This window comes from Hyla sarda, chromosome 5 (genome assembly GCF_029499605.1).
Source record: "Hyla sarda isolate aHylSar1 chromosome 5, aHylSar1.hap1, whole genome shotgun sequence".
Classification (NCBI taxonomy): domain Eukaryota; kingdom Metazoa; phylum Chordata; class Amphibia; order Anura; family Hylidae; genus Hyla; species Hyla sarda.
The window spans coordinates 332,616,209-332,634,819 of NC_079193.1; the positions used below are offsets into that span (position 1 = coordinate 332,616,209).

Below are 18,611 nucleotides of genomic sequence, written 5' to 3' on the forward strand. Positions count from 1 at the left end.
TTAAGTGACAGTCACAAGTGTACAATAATTACACGAAAGGAAACTTTTTTACACTCTTGATCCCTGTTAGCAAATCACTCCTCCTTATCTGAGAGGGCAGATAAGTGTTTTGCTATAATGATTGCTCTTACTGGCAGAACGCTGAGCGAATGCCCATAGTATATTCATTATACAGCTTCCCCGCTGTGACAACATTTAATTAAACATCTATGTCAATACACCTTTCTCCAGAGAACTGTACAGTGCCGCCACATACTGTATCTCCAAGAGCGTTCAACCAGCACAAATATCATCATCATAAGTCTAAATAGAATATATTGTGAATTTCAAACCTTTTTCCTGGAATAGAGAATATTAATTACATAATACTGTAAAATGTCTCTAGCCCTCAGTGTTAGTGGCGAGGTGGTTGCAGATAAACAATCACAGACCATCCCCCAGGGGCAGACTGACCGGCCGATACATTTGGACATGGTACGAGGGCCCAGCCAGGTAAAGGATCCCAAGGCAGGCGAGCACTGCGTTCAGCTGTATGGAGATGTGACCTCTGCCCTTGCTGAGCAGTGCAGGCGCTGATTATGTCGGTCATCAGCAACTGCACTATGGGGGATGAAGGACGCGGGCGGCGGTACCGTGGAGAAGATCGCTGCCTGTGACAGGTCAGTATCTTTTTATTTTTCCTTTTTTTTTTTCAACCTGACACGAAGGGAAGCATAGGAATGGGAGGGAGGGTACCTCCACATACCTGGCCGCCTAAACTGGCCCAAATATTTGGCCGCCCCACCTGGCTCATATATCTGGCTGCCCCCACATACCTGGCTGCCTGACTGCCTACCTACATACCTGGCTACCTAACTACTAGGGATCGACCAATATCGTTTTTTTAGGGCCAATATCGATAATCGGTGGAGGTTAGGGCCGATAGCCGATAACTTATGCCGATATTCCAGTATAAGTTATCGGCTATTTATCTCTTCGCGACACCGCTGCAGATCATTGATTTAAAGAGGGCACTTTAAATCAATGCACTGCAGTGGCTTTTGCAGTGCCATAGACCGCCGCCGCCACCCGCTACTCTCCCCCTGCCTGTCCAGGGGTCCTGAGTCCTATCAACGCCACCCCCGCACCGCTCCCCCCACCGCCGCACCGCGCACGTCACGTCACTCGTCATTGCGCACAGCGTAACGCCGGACGCAGCAGGAGCCAGAAGTAGCGTGGGCCCCGGGAACAGGTAATAATAAAACTGGGGATGGGGCAGGCAATGGAGCCGGGGCGGTGCAGTGGGGGGTGCGATGTGGTGCAGCGGGTCGGGGGGGGGGGGTCGCGGTGCGGTCGATCCCTACTAACTACATACCTGGCTGCCTACCTACATTCTTACCTACATACCTAGCTACGTAACTATCTAACTACATAACACCTAACCACCTACACACCTGGCTACCCAACAACATACCTGGCTACCTACCTATATACTGCCTGCCTAAATACCTACTATATATACCTGGCTACAGACTACCTACTTACATGCCTGGCTACCTAACTACCTAGCTAGCTACCTGGATACCTACCTACCTGATACCCAAATACCTACCTAACTAGCTACCTACATACATGCCTGGCTGCCTATCTACCTACATATCTGACTACCTAACCATATAGTTAGCTACCTATCAGGCTACCTACCTACCTGCCCTTTTCTGTGTAGGACACAAAGAGGGCATTATTTCCGTTAGGGGCCTATAGAGGAGGGGACGGCAATGGAAAAATACAGTGTCTAACATGTTTGTCCTGCAAATTTTAAGAGATGAGTTTTGGCTTAAACAAGTCGACATGACGGTCTGAGCCAGGTGGAGAAGAAAAGGAAAGAGGACACCTCTGATTAGAAAAAATGTGAGTTCCCTATATGTAACTGTAATTACTTATATGGTGTATATATCTTGTGCATACATGGTATCTAACTCTATATGGTCCTGTATATAATCCTTTACATGGTATACTGATCCTGTGTACAGCTGGTATCTACCACTATATATATTCCAAGGCAAATGCAGCGGTACCCAGCCAATATAAGGTGGGTGCTAACGTCCTGAACTCTGATCACCGTTCATCCAGATAGGTAGTAAAGCTGTACTTGACATGAATTAATAAATTCACATTGGTTTTCATATATATATATATATATATATATATATATATATATATATATATGTGCTGCTTGAGGAGGGATTTGGGGTGGGATAGGGGCATGATGGAGGTGTGGCCAGGGGTGGAGTCTTGCAGGGGGGCCCCTGCTTTATTTGGTCCAGGGCCCTGAGTGTTGTCAGTCTCATGGGGCAGGCTGACTATCTAATGCAGTGGTCTCCATACTGTGGCCCTCAAGCTGTTGCAAACAGCTGTTGCCATGACAGTCACCGGTCACAGTTTGGAGACTACTGGTCTAATTTGTATGGGGGTCTCTGGACTCTCCCTCACAGGAAAGAAGGACCATACATATTACATTTTAAATGTCTGGTACTTTTGTTTGTCCTTGGGGAAACAAGCTGCTGCCAGGGTGACACAGTGGTTTACCTAAAATACATGAACATATGGGTGAGCCATTCATGTATATGGAGGTATCAGGGGAGATAGCTGTAGAAAGCTGAAGCTACTGAAAGTGTTTGGGCATCATAAGGCAAGAGAGAAGAAAAAAAATGTATGGAAACAGTTCAAATCCCATCAAATTGTTTTGGCTCCCAGAAAAATCCACCAAAGAATCTGCTGGAGAAATCCATTGAATTATTTGAGTTATTGTGCAACTTTTGTCAGCTGTTTACATCTGTCCAATGACTCTCACTTACAGGGTCTGTTTCTGTAAAGGCATACTGCTAGCATAGTCCATCAATGTCCAGTGTGCAGGGCCCAGACCACTGTGCCACTATTTACTAAAATAAAGAAGCAGTGGTGCTAGGCAAGCTTTACAAATGATAGTGTTCATTAATGAATGAAGTTCATTAATGAATGAAGATGAAAGTGCAGGCACTGCAGGTATTGCGGGTATGTCTTCTTTGCAAGAAAGCGGTGGGTAACTAGGCAGGAGAAACCGTTCATGCACAGAGTGGAGGGGTGCTCATTCGTGAGAAAACATCAGATGTGTGCATACATGGCAAAAGAATACGAAGGCACTCACCAACTATACTGTGTTTTCCTCTTTTATTTTCAGTGCAGATACATACAGGTATTTGGCGGCAGCATGCCGCTAATGGTGAGTAGATGCCAGTGTGCTCAAAGTGGTTACAGCTGTTTCTTTCCTTATGGAACGTACACAGACCAATGGTCAGGTATGTGATCCTGGGGACAGGTATGCTTTAAATCCTGTCCCCAGGATCACATGGGAATGTTCCCAAAATGTCTCCGAGAACCCATTAATCAAACAGTCAAAAAACAAACCAAAGCCTCACCGAGCTCTGTTGGCAAGAATGCATGAGGACAGTGCAGGTATCCATTAGATTTCCACTTAAAATATGGTGCCTCCTCATTGTTTTCATAGAGATTCTGCTGCACCATTCACACTACAGAACTTCCACGGTGGAAATTCCAGACCTCAGACTCCATTGCAAGAATGAAAATGTTTATTCTTTCCCCGGAATCTGCTCGGAAATACATTACTGTCTATGATGATGACTAATTTCTGAGCGTCCTATCGCTACAAATGGAATCCTGCAGTGTGAATGAGCCCTAAAGAGAATCTGTCATCTGTATTTGCTGCTAAGAGCTGTAGACACCATTGAATAGCTGATAGTGTATAAAGGCAATGGGGGAGATTTATCAAAACCTGTCCAGTGGAAAAGTTGCCCAGTTGCCCATAGCAGCCAATCAGATTGCTTCTTTCATTTTTAACAAGGCCTCTGCAAAATGAAAGAAGTGATCTGATTGGTTGCTATGGGCAACTTTTCCTTTGCACAGGTTTTGATAAATCTTCCCCAATAACTGTACCTTTTCTGGAGCTGATGGTGACTGGATGGTGGTTTAAAATTACCTTTATTTTCCATCTAAGTGTTGGCGGTGCCGAGCTGCTCAAATGCCACAGCCTACCATACCTTCTCACTTGTCCTGCCCTCTCAAGCTCTCGTTAACTGCAAGAAGGGCTCAAGAGGTGAGAGACCCCTCTATGGCCAGTGATTGGCAGTGTGACACTCTGGGCCCTGACGTCACTCCAGGCCAAGGCATCACAATTTCGGACCTGAAGAGGATTGCGGCCAGGGACCAGAGCGGGACACCAGAGGCACTACGGGAATGCTGGAGGTAAGTAAAGGTTTGTTTTTAAAATATTGTGCAATAGCCAAAGGTTACTACTGCTGAATAATAATTCCAAATCGGAAACGTTATTTAGTCATGTTCCCCTACGCACACAAAAACTTATTAACCTTAACTTTGGTTTCCCTGACTCTACTTCTAAACTATCTTATCTAGGCACTATCCTAATTTCTTCCCCTTCTTCTCTCTATTCTGCTAATTACCCCCCCCCCCCCCCTCTTCCACTCTATCCGCATGGACCTTCGATCTTGGGATCTCCCTTATATCTCCTGGCTAGGTAGGGTGCATACCGTTAAAATGGTGGTACTACCTCGCCTCTTGTATTTATTTAGGACTCTCCCAATCCCTGTTCCCCCAGCAGACCTCTGATCCATCCAGCGAGAGGTCTTTAGATTTATCTGGCGGGGTAGGGTTCCTCGTATTCCGAGGAAGATCATGTACTATCATAAGCGATTAGGGGGGTCTCTCTGTCCCTAACTTTCAAAAGTACTACCAGGCCGCCAGACTGGCGCAACTTATGTTGTTCCATGCCCCTCAGGGAGCTCCATTATGGGTACAGCTGGGATGTTCTCTCTCCGCTCCCTATTCTCCCTCTGCTCTTCTCTGGTCTATTGTTCCCGTCTCTCATCTTCTTCCATCCTCGGATCTCCTGACCTTACTTTCACTCTCCCTCTGGCGTCGGGTTTGGTTCAAGCTTTCTCTACAATCAAGTACTTCTCCTCTTACTCCTATCTTTCGTAACCAGATGTTCTCCCCTGGCTTACAACCTCCTGCCTTCTTGTGGTGGACTACTAATGGTTTTCTCTCCCTTCATGACTTTCTTATTCGCAACAGACTAATCACTATGGACACTTTTCTTTCTCAATATTCCCCTCCTGCTTCTGAACTTCTGAGACTACGCCAAATCTTTTCTTTTCTTTCTTCTCTTAAACCACCCTCGGGAGAATTCCCTAACTCTTTCTTCAAATCTATTGCCCTGCACTCTCCCCTTCGCTTGGGGTTACTTTCTTTGATCTATGCTCACCTAAACTCTCCTCCTGCTGATGGTAAACTCCCTTTTATGCGGCACTGGGAATCTGATTTCCATGTCGCCTTAACCCCTGACAAATTGTTGTGAAACGCTCAGCAAGGGAAGCTGGCAGGTCTCCCTGACCGAGACCTCACTCAAAATCCTCCATAGGGCTTACTACGTCCCCTCCCGCTTACATGCGATATTTCCGGCTGTTTCCCCATTGTGCTTCAGAGGCTGTTCGCGGGTGGGTGATATGTATCACATGTGGTGGGGTTGCCCAATAGTTAAAAGATTTTGGTTCTCTGTGCTTGCCCTACTGTGAGAGGTCTGTTCCTCGAGATGCCCATTGCACCCTACTTTTTGTCTCTTGGGCGCACACCCCCCTAAAATGCCCAATAAAATCTTTCGCCTGGCACAATTTATTCTCCTGGCTGCACGTATACATGTGGCAACTAGTTGGAAACAGCCGGGACTATCTCTACAGAAAGTAATAGATAGAGTGAATGTTATTATGCTATCGGAGAAATTAAATGCTATTAGGGAGGATGGGATTGAGAGGTTTGAGGTGGTCTGGTCCCCCTGGCTGACTTCTTCCTATTCCCCAGATATGAGCTACCCTTTTTCGCTGTATTGAGTCGCTGGACATACCCGGCGAGCTATCTCTGCACAATTTTACCGACCATTTTACTGTGATATACCACTTGTTCTTTTGTTTCATTTTGTTGTTCTGTACTTTACTCTTAATGAGTTTACTGCTCCCTGTTACTGCTGCTAAGTATGCTAATGCTGTGACATCACTATGTTTATGAAGCCTATACTGTGACATCATTAATTGTTGTTTTCCTCTGCTGTGATGTCACTGTAGGCATTATCCCTGTTCTGTGACAGTGTTTTTATTATTTCAATACAGCAACATCACTGTGTGCACGATCCCTGTTATTATAACATCACTGTGCATGGCCCCACTCACAGTCTTGGCATGTGGCCCATATGACCTTTCTATGGATCAGAGTTTCCCATCCAGGGTGCCTCCAGATGTTACAAAACTACAACTCTTACGCTCCCAACCTTCCCAAACACACACAAATGTTTGGCATTGGCAAATTTTTATGTTTCCTCCATGGGGAGGGGTAAGCTACTGCTAGAAAGCTCTGGCACCAGCTTATTCATCCATGAACAAAAGAGTTGGGTGGTGAAAATTCAACACACCCAACTCTTCTCTCCATCGACATAATTTGTTAGGCTGACATACGCCTTAGACAGGTACTCCGGTGGAAAACAATTTTTTTTAATCAACAGATTTATAAAATACTTATATTTAAAAAAAATGTAATCCTTCCAGTACTTAACTGCTGTATGCTACACAGGAAGTTCTTTTCTTTTGGATTTCTTTACTATCTGGCCACAGTGCTCTCTGCTGACACCTCTGTCCATGTCAGGAACTGTCCAGAGCAGGAGAGGTTTGCTATGGGGATTGGCTCCTGCTCTGGACAGTTCCTGATGTGGACAGAGGTGTCAGCAGAGAGCACTGTGGTCATACAGAAAAGAAAACTTCCTGTAGAGCATACAGCAGCTGATAAGTACTGGAATTTACAAATCTGTTTAACTTTCTGGCACCAGTTGATTTAAAAAAAATTGTTTTCCACCGGAGTACCCCTTTAATATGTCCATAACTGTTTTGGCTAGTGATAAACCTTACAATAAACGTATTTCTATAGTATGATACATATATGGCAATGTATAGATAAGGCATTTAGGGCTCCTATCGTGGGAACTTTTTTAACTGTACTGACTGCAAAAACAAACAAACAGAAAAAACTAAAACTGGGAAACATAGACTTGGGAGAATTCTTTACATCTATGGTCATCTTGGAGGGCAGGAGATATCAAAAGCTATCAGGGCTTCCTTGGAGATATTAAAATAGCATAATATAAACATTTTGTTTTGTAATTCTGAAGTCTTTCCCCTTTTTTTCCACTGTGTATGTTCTAAATTATGTGTTACAGTGAACCTCCCTAGAACAGCTGGGTCATCTTTGATCAGATCCACATGGGGAGACAGGGACATCACAGAATCTCTATGATTCGATGGTGATCTCACTGCATATGTGGATGAAGCCAAAAGCCACCTGGACACCATGTATTAAGCATCCCGTCTTGTCTGGAGGTCATAACCATAGGCTTCATGAGAAACGAGTGAAGGTTGGAAAGCCTTCACAGAACACTCATCTCTATGTGTGCGTCGGTTCTAGGCTACTGTGCAGAAAGTGGAGACCTTAGAAATGAAAAGAGACGGAAAGCCTGTGATGTAGAGTCATGTAAACATCACATTCTCTGGAGAGCGCTCAAAGCCGAACCAGCAATGACATTTATGTAAAAATGGAATCAAAATTATACATTTGTGGTCATGTCGAGGAGAACAGTTTCTAGTTTTCAGGGAGTTTACAGCAGGGCTCGGGAGTGTATTGTATGGTTTGTATATGACGACATAGGAGCTCTCTAACTATTTACTGCACAGAAACCGAAAAATGATACAGAACTTAGACGGAAAAAATGGTAAAGAAGGGGGCACAGTACGGGGTTGCGCTTTTTATGTTTGTTTTGTTTTTGCATTTACTTTCATCTTTAAGGTATTTCAGAACTTATTTATTTTTTGATTTAGCTAAAGGGGCTGTAAAGTTAGTGTAGTTAATAGTTTAGAGTCTGTACCTGTGTTTGATGGTGGTCTTGCAATTCTTATGTGATCTTTGCCCAGATATTTACTTTTAACAGCATTCAAAATGACTGTCACAGGATATGGAATATGTTCTTAAATGGGCACTGTCAGATTCCAAAACTTTTTATATGTTGTACATCTTGGCAAAACATAAACCTTTCTAATATACTTCATAAGAAAATTTTATTTACTTTTAACCCCTTAAGGACTCAGCCCATTTTGGCCTTAAGGACTCAGACAATTTAATTTTTACGTTTTCATTTTTTCCTCCTCGCCTTCTAAAAATCATAACTCTTTTATATTTTCATCCACAGACTAGTATGAGGGCTTGTTTTTTGCATGACCAGTTGTCCTTTGTAATGACATCACTCATTATATCATAAAATGTATGGCGCAACCAAAAAACACTATTTTTTGTGGGGAAATTAAAACTAAAAACGCAATTTTGCTAATTTTGGAAGGTTTTGTTTTCACGCCGTACAATTTATGGTAAAAATGACATGTGTTCTTTATTCTGAGGGTCAATACGAATAAAATGATACCCATTATTATATACTTTTATATTATTGTTGTGCTTAAAAAAATTCACAAACTTTTTAACCAAATTAGTACGTTTATAATCCCTTTATTTTGATGACCTCTAACTTTTTTCTTTTTTCGTATAAGTGGCGGTATGGGGGCTCATTTTTTGCGCCATGATCTGTACTTTTTTTGATACCACATTTGCATATAAAAAACTTTTAATATATTTTTTATAATTTTTTTGTTTTTAATAAAATGTATTAAAAAAGTAGGAATTTGGGACTTTTTTTATTTTTTTTTCGTTCACGCTGTTCACCGTATGGGATCATTAACATTTTATTTTAATAGTTCGGACATTTACGCACGCGGCGATACCAAATATGAAAAAACGGACGTTTTACTTTTTTATTGGGGGAGGGGATTTTTCACTTTTTTTTTACTTTTACTTTTACATTTTTTTACATTTTTTTTTACACTTGAATAGTCCCCATAGGGGACTATTCATAGCAATACCATGATTGCTAATACTGATCTGTTCTATGTATAGGACATAGAACAGATCAGTATTATCGGTCATCTCCTGCTCTGGTCTGCTCGATCACAGACCAGAGCAGGAGACGCCGGGAGCCGCACGGAGGAAGGAGAGGGGACCTCCGTGCGGCGTTATGAATGATCGGATCCCCGCAGCAGCGCTGCGGGCGATCCGATCGTTCATTTAAATCGCGAACTGCCGCAGATGCCGGGATCTGTATTGATCCCGGCACCTGAGGGGTTAATGGCGGACGCCCGCGAGATTGCGGGCGTCGGCCATTACCGGCGGGTCCCTGGCTGCTATCAGCAGCCGGGATCAACCACGCATGACACGGGCATCGCTCCGATGCCCGCGGTTCTGCTTAGGACGTAAATGTACGTCCTGGTGCGTTAAGTACCACCTCACCAGGACGTACATTTACGTCCTGCGTCCTTAAGGGGTTAAAGAGTACCTGTCATGATCTTTTTAAATGTTATAATCCTCCTAGTTCACTGCCCCCATAATAATAAACCACCCCCTGCCTTTATCATTATTATATTTTAGTTTTTTTACATTGATATTACTCTGTATTTTCTGCTCAGTCATATTCACAGACTGGAAAGGGGCGTTCCCCAGCAGGCATGACATCACCTGAAGCCATACAGGGGAGAACTTTATCCGTTACTCTGCTACACACAGCCCAGAGCAGTTCAGTGTGAGATGAGCTATGATTGGCTAAGGCTGCACACACACTCTCAGCACTCCAGACTGCATTTCCTGATTTTGGACTTCTGTCAGGCCAGCAGGATTCCAAAGTCTGTGCAAGAGATGGGGGAAATGTGCCCTGGACAAGTAGGGAGACACCTAGTGGCCGCTTTTTTACACACAAATAAAACGTTTTTTTTTAACCCCTTAAGGACTCAGCGTTTTTCAGTTTTTGCATTTTTGTTCTTTCCTCCTTACCTTTTAAACATCATAACCCTTTCAATTTTCCACCTAAAGTCCATATTATGGCTTATTTTTTGCACCACCAATTCTACTTTGCAGTGACAGTCATTTTACCCAAAAATCCACAGCCAAATGGGAAAAAAAAATAATTGTGTGACAAAATTGAAGAAAAAACACAATTTCGTAACTTTTAATGGTATAAAAAGTGACCAAAAATACGCTATTATGGACTTTGGAATTTTTTTACGTGTACACCATTGACCATGCTGTTTAATTAATGATATATTTTTATAGTTCGGACATTTACGCACGTGGCGATACCACATGTTTACTTTTATTTACACAGTTTTTTTTATGGGAAAAGGGGGGTGATTCAAACTTTTATTAGGGAAGGGGTTAAATTAGGGATCGACCGATTATCGGTTTGGCCGATATTCACAATTTTCTAAGTTATCGGCAATTACCTTGCCGATAATGCAGATAATGCGGGCGCTTTAAATCAATGAACTGCCGCCTGCTTCTCTCCCCCTGCCTGTCCTGAGGTCCTGAGTCCAACCACCGCCGCTTGCCTCCCCCTGCCTATTCTCTGGCCAGAGACTGCAGCTGCTGCCCCATTGCCTCCCCCATCCCCGATTTTATAATTACCTGTTCCCGGGGTCCGCACTTCTTCTGGCTCCTGTGGCGTCCTGCGCTGTTGCTGTGCGCTCCGCATTGACGGGTGACTTCCTCAACGCGACATCACCGTCAGTGGCCCGGCACACAGTGACAGAAGTAGCGCGGACCCCAGGAACAGGTAATTATAAAACCAGGGATGGGGGAGGCAATGGGGGCAGCGGTGGCGGTCTCTGGCCAGAGGATAGGCAGCGGGAGGAAAGCGGCGGTGGTTGGACTCAGGACCGGCAGGGGGAGAGAAGCGAGTGGCGGTGGCAGTCTCTGGCCCCACAAAAGCCGCCGCAGAGCAGCGGCAGTAGTTGGACTCAGGACCCCAGGACAGGCAGGGGGAGTGAAGCAGGGGTGGCAGCAGCGGTCTCTGGGCAGGGGGAGACAATCGGGCAGCGGTTTAAAATGCATGGAATATCGGTATAAGTTATCGGCTATCGGCCTGAAAGTTTACAGGTTATCAGTATCGGCTCTAAAAAAAATCAATATCAGTCGATCCCTAGGTTAAATCACATTTATTAACACTTTTTTTTCACTTTTTTTTTGCACTGTTATAGCCCCCATTATATTAAGAGAAATATAGGTGCTAGACACATACAAATTATTTGTGTGTGGATATGGCAGGAACTCTTTAAGTGCAGGACAACCCCTTTAAGGATGTGTTCATACTAATTACTGCCGCAATTTTTAAGACAATTTCGAAAGATAGCTGTAAAATTGTGGGGGGAAATTAGTGGCAGAATTGCTAATTAAATGCACGTGTAGGTGCCTAAGGCTACATTCACATCACGATTTTGCCATACTGTTTTGCATCTGTTTTTTCTTTTTTATTGCATAATGTATGCATTACAAAAAAAAAGACAAAACTGTATGCAAATGTGTGCTATAAATTTAAACTGCATGCAGCTTTAAACCGTATGCCTTTTGAATTTAGAGGTCCGGTTGCATCAGTTTTTGAAGGAAATTATGTATACACTTTCTTGCAATAAAGTTCAGATTGCTTTGTTGAAATTCCAAGGAAAATAGGTTTGCCATGTGCAAGAAAAAAATGTATCCCAAAGACTGTATACCACCATAGAGAAAACTGTATACCACCATAGAGTCATCCGTTTTCATTGACTTCAATGGTAAAAAAAAAAACTATATGGGTCATATACAGTTTTAAAACATGACACAAAAACGTAGTAGACTGCAGTTTTGTGTACGGTCAAAAAATGCATAAAATCGTACATGACCAAAACTTACACAACCGTACACTTCTTGTTGCATACCTTTTTGCATGGGATGTCTATGTATATGGTTTTCTATACGGTTTTTCTATACAAAACCATATTACGGGAACTGTATAGCAAAATTATGACGTGAATGAACCCTTAAAGGGGGTAAAAAAGAATTAATTGGCAACTTCATTCTGTGGGTTTGGCAACATGTTCTCACTGGTTGGAGCCATTGATGCTGTAGTGGTTTCCAAAAGTGAGCCTGCGGCTTCAACGCCATGTCCAGTTTGCAGAGCCTCCATCCCATAGTCACTTTCCATAATAGGAGAAAATGATTGTTTTTGCTTGTTTTTCGCCCATAGCTCTTTTCTTAAAAAGTGTAGCCTGCACACCAGGTGCACAGTTTTGTGCACCAAATGGCAACGTAATGTTGCACTTTACAATTGGCAGATATTTATTACAAGGCTTATCCCTCATTCTGAATTCTGGCCAGCTAACAGACATTGAGAATTGTGCAAAATAATTGTACAATGTTGCACCAATACACAGCAGATAATAATGTCCCCCATTACAGAGGCGGCTCTCTAAATAGGCAAGTTAGGCTGCCTAAGGCCTCGCACTTGTGGGGATCTTGTTGCAATGAAAATCAATGAAAAAGAAATAGTGATGCATACAATATGAAATTTATATAGTTCATTTCTACTATCGCTTGCCTGTCTTTTGTATTCATGTGTGTCAGTCAGGGCCTCACATTTGAGTTTCGGCCAAGGCCTCACAAAGTCTAGAACCGCCTCTGCCCCATTATCCTTGCAACAACTGGATTTCGGAGCCTTGGTTCTTCTATAACCTGTATGTATTGCTGAGGTCTGGGGTCCCCGCGACATATCGAACCAACAGATAATGCCCAGTAATTGGCCAAGGCTGATCACCACTGTGGTCAGAGTGGCCTTGCGGAGTCAACAAACAACAGTCTCTTCTACATATCAACTAAATATCTATACCTATTCTTTTTTTTTTTTTTTTTTTGCAGTCTGTTAAGCAGACAGACTTCATTTCCAAGAAAATTGTGTCAAGCTGTAAAATTCCTGCCTTGAATGTGTGTGTAAAATGCCATGACGGACATTACTAACCCTATAAGAATCAATGTAACCTCTGTTGAAGCTGAATGGCACATGACTCCGGTTATATTAACCGTGTTTCACCAGCTCTAACTTAATGGCCTATAACACTGTAGGTAAAACAAAACGTGACCTTTATACCACATGATGGACGGATGAGGTAAACAGATGTAAACAAAATAACACGAATAAATTGGACACTATTATGGTCCCTTCCCTTTAAAAGAACATGTGGCCAGCAGGTTCCTAACATCAGAAATAATCTATGCCAGCCCAGATAGGGCAGTGTTGTTCAACCAGTGTGCCTCCAGCTGTTGCAAAACTAAAACTCCCAGCATGCCCGGACAGCCTTTGGCACAGATGTATTTCCTGATCCCACCAGAACATATCTATTATGGCTTTAAATGGGTATTGTCAGATTAAAAAAAACTTTTTATATGTTGTACATTTTGACAAAACAATAACCTTTCTAATATACAGTACTTTATTTAAAAAAAAATAAAAAAAAAGTTATATTTTTTTATAGAAAACATTGCTTATTAAAAAAAAGACCACTAGGGGTTCCCCATACCATTCAATACATAATCCTGTCCGGCTGCAGAAACATCTTTGTCCGAGCTGAAGCACAGGCAGGGACAAAGTCCAGGAAGTGAGGGCGGAACTAGCACTCCTCTGTGCTCACTCTTCTGTGTATGAAAACAGAGAGAAGGGGGTTATAGAGAAGCCTATAGTGTTTGGGTGAAGTGATCCAGCACAGCAAACTTAAGGAAGGAAGAGAGGGCACACCCCTTATTGAGCAGTGGATGTCAGAATGAGTGAGCAGCTCAATTGTTCTTAACCCCGTCCCGCCCCAGGATGTATGCATACAAGTTGCTAGCTTGTTAGTGTAACTGGACGTATGCATATGTCCTAGCTATCTCCTGCTCTGCGTGATGCGGTGCAGGAGATCTCCGGCGGTACCCGGCTGTCAATCACAGCCGGGGACCCATCGCAGGTCCTGAAACCAGGGGATTGCGCCATCTCGGCAGCATTAACCCCATAGATGCCGTAATCAGTCCTGACCATGGAATATCTATGGGGTTGACAGGGGGAGGGGGCTCCCCCTGTCCACCAACGGTGATCGCATCACAGGATCCTGTTTGTTGCCATGGCAGCAGGAGGCCAGCTGATGGCCTCCTGTCTGCCTAGTACGGCAGCTTGTGAGGTCCAGCCATAGGCTGGATCGCACAGGCTGAATGTCAGTGTACACAGAAAGTTATATTGTGCTGCAGTACAGATGTACTGCAGCATAGTATAAACATGCAAAAAAGTAAAACAATAAAAAGCTTTCAAATAAATTAATAAAGTGTAAAAAAAAGAATTTTAAAAAATAAATACCCCTTCCCCATCAAAACCATATATTGTCACCCAAAAAGAAAACAAAAAAACAAATAAACACCCAAACCTATACAATATAGGTATTGCCACGTCCGTAGTTACTTGTACAATAAGCTGACAATTGTATTTATCCCACATAGTGAACACGGTAAAAAAAAAAAGTAAAACATAAAAATGCAAAAAAACATTTTGGTACAAAACGTGGAATTAAAAAGATCAAAAGGTAGCATTAACCACAAAAATAGTACCAATAAAAAGTTTAAAAAAATAAGCCCTCACACAATGGCGTTGGATGAAAAATTAAAAAACTTATGGATGTCAAAACATGACAACACAGAACAAGGGGGAAAAGGATTTTGTTGAGAAAAGGGAAAAAAGAACATAAAAAAGCTATATAAATTGGGTATCGCCATAATCCTACCGACCCACAGAATAAAAATAACATCATTTTTACCATACAATGAATTCCACAAAAAATGTAAAAAAAAACGTGTTAACCCCTTGACGACCATGGACGTATATTTATGTACGTGGCCGGCTCTCGATCTGTGAAGCGTATCTGCGGGGTCCCGGTTGCTATCAGCAATCAGGACCCGCGGCTAATACCGCACATGGCTGATTGGGCTGATGTCCGGTATTAACCCTTTAGACGCCACGATCAAAGTTGATTGTGGCATCAAAAACGGGAGAATACACTGCCAGTTAGCTCAGCGGAGCTGTTCGGGACCGCCGCAGTAAAATTGCGGCGTCCCGAACAGCTGAGAAGACCGCGGGAGGTGTCTTACCTTCTTCCCGGCTGTCCGATCGGTATTTGGTAATGCATTGAACAGTGCCTGCAATCAGTATATGCTATATAGGGGGCTATAACACTGAATAAAAAAAGTAAAAAAATAAAGTTAATAAATACCGTATTTTTCGCCGTATAAGACGCACTTTTTCTTCCCCAAAACTGGGGGGAAAAAGTAGGTGCGTCTTATATGGCGAATACACCCCTATCGCGGCGGTCCCTGCGGCCATCAACGGCCGGGACCCGTGGCTAATACAGGACATCACCGATCGCGGTGATGCCCTATATTAACCCTTCAGACGCGGCGATCAAAGCTGACCGCCGCATCTGAGGGGAAAGTGACACTAACCCGACTGTTCAGTCGGGCTGTTCGGGACCGCCGCGATTTCACTGCGGCGGTCCAGAACAACCTGACTGAATAGCCGGGTTAGTGCTTACAGGACACCGGGGGGGGGGGACCTTACCTGCCTCCTCGGTGTCTTCTCCGTTCAGGGATCCCCAGTATGCCGGCGCTCTCCTTCCTCGTCATCGCGTTGTCACGTACGTGCGTCGGCGTGCGTAACGACGTGATGGCGGCGACGGAGAGCGAGGATACCCGGCCGGCAGCAGAGATGTTCCGGAGCGACGGGGACACGGCGACAGCGATGGAGCGACATCCAGGGCAGCGGTGACGGGTCCGGAGCGGCGGGGACACGTGAGTATTACCTCCTATGCAGTGGTCTTCAATCTGCGGACCTCCCGATGTTGCAAAACTACAACTCCCAGCATGCCCGGACAGCCAACGGCTGTCCGGGCATGCTGGGAGTTGTAGTTTTGCAACATCTGGAGGTCCGCAGGTTGAAGACCACTATTGGGTCCAAAATCTTTATTTTTTTAGATTTTGCCCCTAAAAATTGGGTGCGTCTTATACGCCGGTGCGTCCTATAGGGCGAAAAATACGGTAACCTCTTCCCTAATAAAAATCAGAATCACCCCCCTTTTTTCATTTAAAAAAAAAAGTGTGTAAATAAAAATAAAAACAAACATGTGGTATCGCCGCATGCGTAAATGTCCGAAGCATAAAATTTATTGTTACTCAAACTGCACAAAAAAATTCCAAATCCAAAATAGCGTATTTTTGGTCACTTTTTATACAATAAAAAAATGAATAAAAAGCGATCAAAAAGTCAGATCAAAACAAAAATGGTCCTGCTAAAAACTTCAGATCACAGTGCAAAAAATGAGCCCTCATACCGCCCTGTTCGTGAAAAAAAAAAAAATTATAGGGGTAAGAAGATGACAATTTTAAACATATTAATTTTCCTGCATGTAGTTATGATTTTTTTTCCAGAAGTACGACAAAATCAAACCTATATAAGTAGGGGATCATTTTAATCGTATTGACCTACAGAATAAAGATAAGGTGTCATATTTACCGAAAAATGTACTGCGTAGAAACAGAAGCCCCCAAAAGTTACAAAATTGTGTTTTTTCTGCAATTTTGTCACACAATGATTTCACCATAGATTTCTGGGTAAAATGACTGATGTCATTACAAAGTAGAATTGGTGGCGCCAAAAAAAAAAATAAGCCATCATATGCATTTTTAGATGCAAAATTTAAAGATATGATATCATTTTTAAAATGTAAGGAGGAAAAAAAACGAAAGTGCAAAAACTGAAAAAACGCTTGGTCCTTAAGAGGTTAAAAAAAAGCCAGAAATTTCCAAATTTTTCACAATATTTTGGAATTTTTCACATAAAATACTGCATGAATCAACAAAGATTTACCACTAATATAAAGTACAATATGTCATAAAAAAAAATCTCAGAATCACGTCGCTAAGTATAAGCATGTCAGAGGTATTACCACTTAAAGAGACACAGAACAGATTTGAAAAATTGGGCTTGGTCATTAAAGGGGTATTCCAGGCCAAAACTTTTCTTTTATATATCAACTGGCTCCGGAAAGTTAAACAGATTTGTAAATGACTTTGATTAAAAAATCTTAATCCTTGCCATAGTTATTAGCTTCTGAAGTTGAGTTGTTTTTTTCTGTCTAACTGCTTTCTGATGACTCACGTCCCGGGAGCTGTGCAGTTCCTATGGGGATATTCTCCCAGCATGCACAGCTCCCGGGACGTGACATCATCATTGAGCAGTTAGACAGAAAACTTCAGAAGCTAATAACTATTGAAAGGATTAAGATTTTTTAATAGAAGTAATTTACAAATCTGTTTAACTTTCCGGGGCCAGTTGATATATAAAAAAAGAGTTTTTGCCTGGAATACCCCTTTAAGGTAAAAACAGGCAGCGTCCTTAAGGGGTTAAAGGGGTACACCACCCTTAGACATCTTATCCACTATCCCAGATCTCCAAGCCGGGACCCTGGTGTTCTGAACATTATGTTCAGAACACAGGGTCTGGGCGGCCGTGACGTCACACCCCTTGTGACGTCATACCACGCCCTCTCCATTCATGTTTATAGGAGGGGCATGATGGGTGGAGTACCCCTTTAAGGACTAAAGACATCTTCTACATTTTCAGGCATCTTCATGCAAGTCTATAACAATCCCTAGTTGGTCTCCACCACTATCACTGTGCCCTCTTTTGAAATCTCTGGGTTTTGAAGACATCAAAAGCTCTTTATTCAGCAGTCTCCACCCACACTCTATGCACTTTAGACATTCAAAAAATTTTTGGTGACTGGTTCCCCCACGTTTATGTAACCTACCCTATTTATAACACATGGCAATGGTCCATTGTATCAATAGAACACTTTCTACCTTTTGTATCAGCCCCATTCCTCATAGTCTGTAAGCTCTCCTGAGCAGGGCCCTCACTCCCTTTGATTGAATATTTAGTGTGTATTATTGTTATGTCTGATACTTTACTTTATTTAAATCCCTAAAATTGGAAAGTGCAGTGGAATCTGTTCTAAATAAATAAATATTATTATTAGGATATATTTTATTTATATAGTGTTAGTTCATTAACATTTTTTGAACTTAGGCCACATTCACTTTACATTTTGTGCCTCCCATAGAGCTATACGTCAGAAACCTGTCAAAAAAAAAAAAAAAGCAATGCCAATATTTTGCTGATACTTTATATTTTGCCGAAAATACACAACCAGGTTGCATTGCAGTTTGCCAAATTGCAATAAAATTCTTCCATTACTTACTATTGGAAACTAGCGTGATGCAGCTAAAAACACAATGCAACTGCAACTCAACCTGATCATGTGTTTTCATCCATAGACTTTAATGGGCTAAACATGGTTGTGACTACATCCGGTCTATTTCTCGAACATACCATATATGCTGTATACTGTAAATATAGCATATGTAGCACTGGCTGAACGTAGTTACAGTTAGACTACATTCGGCTGCACGTCCAACCCTTTTTGTCAATGCTGACAGAACCCTGAAAATGTCAATAGAGCTGTAAAGAATACCTGTCAGATCCCACA

The 18,611-nt window shown here is 42.6% G+C and overlaps 1 protein-coding gene across 3 annotated transcripts in view; it reads right to left on the reverse strand.

Annotated features, from left to right (window-relative positions):
- The window catches only part of CPQ (carboxypeptidase Q), a 562,886-nt gene that overhangs the window by 313,483 nt on the left and 230,792 nt on the right, over positions 1-18,611 (reverse strand). The window lies entirely within an intron of this gene.